The sequence below is a fragment of the Plodia interpunctella genome, chromosome 22 (genome assembly GCF_027563975.2).
Source record: "Plodia interpunctella isolate USDA-ARS_2022_Savannah chromosome 22, ilPloInte3.2, whole genome shotgun sequence".
Classification (NCBI taxonomy): domain Eukaryota; kingdom Metazoa; phylum Arthropoda; class Insecta; order Lepidoptera; family Pyralidae; genus Plodia; species Plodia interpunctella.
This window is the reverse complement of record NC_071315.1, coordinates 6,197,811-6,203,796: the sequence shown is the minus strand read 5'-3', so window position 1 is coordinate 6,203,796 and position 5,986 is coordinate 6,197,811. Positions and strand designations below refer to the sequence as shown.

The following is a 5,986-nucleotide window of genomic DNA, read 5'->3' as shown; positions in this document are numbered from 1 at the left end:
TGATGATAGCTAGCTGTTGGCCGCAGCTTCACCCGCGGCAAAAAGTGTCCTTTGTTATCCAGCTTTCCAACAATTTACATTATATCAGTCAAACGTAAAATGGCAAACAAACACACTTCCGTGTTTATTTTCGTTCGAGTTCGCGAACACAATGAATTTTCATAAAAAAATTCTGAATATTTCAAAACCGATATTGATGCACAACGAACTTAAAAAATCTATTGTCACATCCTACATACCTTTTAAATTTAATCAAGTTCAGACTAACGGTTCGAAAGTTTCGCTTTACGTTTATAGAAACGTACAAAACATGTATTTTTGCCCCAAGTTGACATGTAAACCTTGCTCGCTCGGTCAATTATAACTAGCGGCCATCTTGGCTTCGCTCGGGTTAAACCAGAATCAATCATACTTACACCTAATGCTTCCTCAAAAATCGCACTATCTATCGAAGAACAAAAAACCGTCTGGTAGTTTTTGAGTTCATCGCGTTCATACAGAGAGACAGACGCGACCATACATCCTTACATACAACTACTTAATATAATATGTAAGGATGCATTTTATAGGTAATCATTAATGTAATAATACTTGAAAATGCCGTAAAATACGTACTACCAATGGTCTGACGACTAAGTAGGACAAATATTATGATATTATTTTAGATCACCCTGTATGGAGCGTCTCAAAATTGCAACTAGTTTACGCAACCGCGCAAAATGAGAAGAATCGTGGTATTGTGACCGCTTCCTAAGTTATATCACCGGCCCACTTCACCCAGTTAAGATATTTGAGGTCGATTGTTTATTTTAGACTAGCTGCGACCTGAGGTTTCGCTCTCGTAAGAATTTCGGGATAAAAAATACCCTATGTGTTATTCCAGGTTACATTCTAACCATGTACCAAATTACCTATATATACAGATTTACTGGTATCTAACGCATAACCTTCCAAAGGCGCATAAGGTACATAGAGACTAACATCTTTTGTTCTACGACTTTTGTCTAAACGTAATAAATACAATAAAAAAACATTTTTTAGTTTTAATGTCGTTTCTATAAAACGTTAACTCTATGTTCGATTCCGCTACATAACGCTACTGTACTGTCTCGTGTTACTTGGCTATTACATAGAGTTAAAATGTGTACAAGCGCAAATTAGATTGTATATTGTTTATATGAAAGAAACAACTACGAAAATTCGTGGAGTAAAAGTTGCTTGTTTTCATGTACCCAAGTAGTCTTTAGGAGGTTTTGCGTTTGATACCAGTAACCCTGTTTAATACCCCTGTACATATTAACAATCCGTCGAGCATATTTTGCGTGAAAGAATAACAAATACACACAACATCCACAACAAACTTTCGCATTTATAATATGAGTAGGATATTTTGAAATGACCTTTAGTAGTAATCAATTTTGGAGCTGAATAATATTTACTGGAATATAATAATGATTTTTCCAATTCGTTGCATCATTGTGTGTTTAGTGCGACTTTATCGAGTTGAGTCGCAGTGAGACGCTGCTAGCCAATCACAGTGCGCCATTGTGACGCGACGACAACCACACCGCAATGTGATTGGCTTGCTGCGTCTCACTGCGAATCGACTCGATAGTATGAAGTGAAATATAAACCCGTATTTCGGCCTTAGAATAGGATAGCTCCGTCTCTCTCTTAAACTTGTGTATCGCTAGTTTCATCATTGGCTGCGATGCCCCGAGGCTAACGGTGGAATGAAATTTAAAGTTTCGAAAATTTGGCAGTGATTTTACGACCTGTCATAACTACTATTATTTAGGAATGCTGTTATGCTGTTGAGACGCTATGGGACTCTTATTCGTCTTGTAGGACATCCACGAGCATATGAAGTAGTCCTACCTATTCTAGGGCGGGAACCGCACGCATCCCCCTAAAAGCCGATCTATGTCTAAATCTAAATTAAAATTATTCTGTAAACTAGTGAAAATCAAGGAAAATTCAAAGCGGTTATTACCCTCAAAATGCACTCGGATTTGCACTATCAGGCATTAGGGTCACTGACCTCAAATAGAATGCACTTTTATCAGTCGTTGCATTTTTTTTTATCGTGCAGTGATCTTGTTTGCAGTTTTTTTTCCGGAATATTGCATAGATAACCGATAACAGAATTGGCTTTGTAAATATTTCAGGAATTAATAATGTATGTACTGACGTTATGTCCTAACCCTAACTAATATTATAAATGCGAAAGTTTGTTTTTTATCTCTTCGCGATCTATCTTCTCGACCAATTTTCTTGAAATTTATGTTAGTTTGAAGTATGGAGAAGGACATAGGGATACCTTTCATCCTGGAAAAAATAACTGTTCCCGTTGTTCCCGTGGAAAATTTACGCGGGTGAAGCCGTGTGGGCAACAGCTAGTTAATAATTAGAATTAAACATTATGTCATTAAAAAGTAAAAGAACCTGCGTATACGCAGCCACTTTGCTCAATCGTGCTTCGTTGTTTTGACGTTCTCCGTCAACAGAAAACGTAGAAATTGTATGGAGATTCCACATACGTCCGTGACACGACCGAGAAATTTTTAAAATGATATAATTAATGCATAGATGCTTGCCAATAGAGTAATTATTGTCTAATCTGTGAAACTACGGAATTCTACATGGACGGAACTTGCACTTGGCTTCTTTGAATTTTAAATGTATTTTTATAACTATATTATAGTTTAATATAGTAGAAAAAGTTATGAAATAAATAAGTAGCCAATAAAAGCGTATATATACATACTACTGCCATCTATGACCGAGTAGTGAAACTTTTGAATAAAAAGTACTGTACAGAGCATGCTTTGACTATAGCACATGTAGCAAAACGATCTTTGTTTAGTAGCCAGCTGCTAACACAGATGGCGCTGTTATATTAAAAAATAAACTAGGTTTTTATGAAATCATTTAATTCATTTATTTACACTCATACATATACAAGATTATCACTGAAAATCTGGACACGTGTGTGAGATGGAATTTTCAACGCGATTAGATAATTTAAATTTCCTGTGTTATCTAATCCGAATATTTTTATACAATGATAGTAAAGAACATTCGTAGGCGGGGCTTCAAGTTTATTACGTTTTAAAATACTTGCAAAAAAATGATGTAATTCCAAGAAAAATAGAAGGAAAAAATTATAAAACAAAAACTCTGTGTGATTTAATCCGATTATTTTATACTTTCATTGGCGGATTTCATGCTTAATTTTTACATATTACGTTTTAAAAATAATACTTGCAAAAAAAATATGTTTAAATAAATATATAGGAAAAAACTACAAAACAAAAAACTTTTAAAAAAATACGTTCAAAGAAATATAGTAGGAAAAAATTACAAAACCAAAAACTATGTTTCCGCCCGGGATCGAACCGGGGGCCTTCTGCGTGTTAGGCAGATGTGATAACCGCTACACCACGGAAACCGATGATAGACGCATTGAAATTATGAATCGTATACTTTTACCGCAATATTTATTTTATTGATACTGCAACAGCGTTGCAGCTTTGACGTGCTACTTTTTGACACTGTCATGCGTTGATATACGTCGAAACTGTCACCTCGACACTCGCCGAACACAGACACATGCCGACGCGAATCCGTAAACAGTATGAGTACTTTTATTTACTCCAATGAAAATCTAGCAATGTGGCTGTAAACCAATCCGAAAGTTTGGCAAACTGTTCGATGGCAGTAGAAATAATTTACCCGAACAAAAATGCTTATCTATTGTCGGCGAAGAAACAGAAGTCGATGCGAATGAAAGTACACTGCGTATTTTGTATGTGGTCTTTTTTTAACGCAAGGAAAAACTAGCAATGTATTTCGAAACCAACACGATTTGCCGAACTTAGCCAATAGTGATAGCTGGCGTGCGACCTAAGTACCTAGATGTATTTTGTATGTAATTCCAACTCCACACTGTCGCCACATTGCGTAGTCAGTATGAAAGCTTTTATTTACCGCAATGAAAAACCAGCAATGTATACCGAATGAAGCAAAATTTGGAGCCCGCATAAGCAACCAATGCTATGTTTGCTTACTACAAGGAATATGTATGTGGTAGGCATCTACTAACAATATAAAAAAAAATTGTGTAAAAAAGAAAATTTTATATTTTGTTTCCAGATCCAATGTAACAAATGTTGAACACCTTTTAAACTGCGCAGTCGGGCAATAAGGTAAACGTTCCTGTAGTGGGCCAAATTGCAATGCACATCGATTAGTGGCAAATTGGCAATAATTGGCGCAATGTTTGCCCACGGTCCGGTGTGGACTCTTCCGCGTGCACGGCCACTGATAACCCAGAAATGAATTGTTTCTTTTGGCCCTTTCAATGTTTACTAGCTTTTGTCCGCGACTTCGCCCGCGTTTATTATTCTTGTTTGTAATAACTTTATTGCACGAAAATAAGTTTCAATTTCAATTATATCAAGAATTTCGTTCTTAAATTAATTGAAAAAATTACACTAATCAAAATTAATACAAGAAAGATACATTGTACAACGGCGGACTTATCCCATGCAGGGATCTCTTACAGTCATCGGCGATAGGTTGAGAGGACGTGTACAGAAGCAGGCTAGTGAGAATTAATAACATAGTAATATTGTTAAGGGAAACAGGTGACTTTGCAATTATTTATGTTTTATTTTGTTTTATTATTTGTATTTTTAATAAATGAATCTGACTTAAAAAAAAAAATAATAAAAAAAAAAAAGGGAAACAGGTGTAGGATAATATAAATGTTTGTATGTATTAATCACTAGCGTTTCGACCCAACTTCGCACGGGTAAAAATATTATTGTTTGTTTGTTTGTAAACTCTTTATCGCACGAAGAAAACGCATACAAATAAAGCAGTAAAATAAAGAAAAAGGCGCGTACAAAGTTTGAATTGTAATTCATGTTATGTATATACATCGAAACATTCCAATTGAATCGCTCTATCTATTAAAAACACCCGCATCTAAATCAGTTGCGTAGTTTTAAAGATATAAGCATACATAGGGACATACAGCGTGAAGCTAAGTACATTGTTTTATACTAACCAATGATTATGTGACATTGGTAGCATTGACGACCTCGGTGGCGCAGTGGCAAAGTTCTTGCCACTGAACCGAGAGGTCCCGGGTTCGATCCCCAGCCGGGTCATGATGGAAAATGATCTTTTTCTGATTGGCCCGTGTCTTGGATGTTTATCTATATATGTATTTGTTATAAAATATTGTATCGTTGAGTTAGTATCCCATAACACAAGTCTCGAACTTACTTTGGGGCTAGTTCAATCTGTGTAATTCGTCCTAATATATTTATTATTAATTTATTACTGCCCAAAAAGGAGTTTGTTCTACTTCTTCTCCATCTTCTCGTGTCGACTAGGCGAATCAAAATCGAAATTAACGTAGACATATAAGTCACCTATTTTATGATTTACTAGCGTCGCCCCGTGGCTTCACTCCGTTATTTCGGGATAAAAGTTACCCTATGTGTTATTCCAGTTTATATTCTACCCGTGTACCAAATTTCATATTAACAATCCGTCCATTAAATTTTGCGTGAAAGACACATACACATAACAAACATACACACACACACATACGAGTACATCCTCACAAACTTTCGCATTAATAATATTGGTAGGATAGGATAGGACTAGCTGTGCCCGCAACTTCGTTTGCGTGCTGTTGGAAATAAGTAAATTGTTAAGCAGGTGTCTTTTGTTTCTTTTACTCTATCATTTCCTTTAATCTTTTGAAGCGAATTTAATAAAACGCTAATGAATTACATAATCCTCGAAGCGCACCCTTTAGAGTAATGCCCCATTGTTCAGTCGTGCGTTGTTGAATAAACTATAGTAGTATATAAATATGTGAATATTTCAAAAACGACTTAACCGTTTTTGATGCCTTACGAAGTTAAAAATTCCATTGACAGATCCTACATACCTTTTAAATTTTATC

The 5,986-nt window shown here is 35.6% G+C and overlaps 1 non-coding gene across 1 annotated transcript; it reads right to left on the bottom strand.

Annotated features, from left to right (window-relative positions):
* Nucleotides 1–3,378: 3,378 nt before the first annotated feature.
* TRNAV-AAC (transfer RNA valine (anticodon AAC)) lies at nucleotides 3,379–3,451 on the bottom strand. The gene has a single exon. It is a non-coding gene; the product is annotated as a tRNA-Val (tRNA).
* Between the last annotated feature and the right edge of the window lie 2,535 nt (nucleotides 3,452–5,986).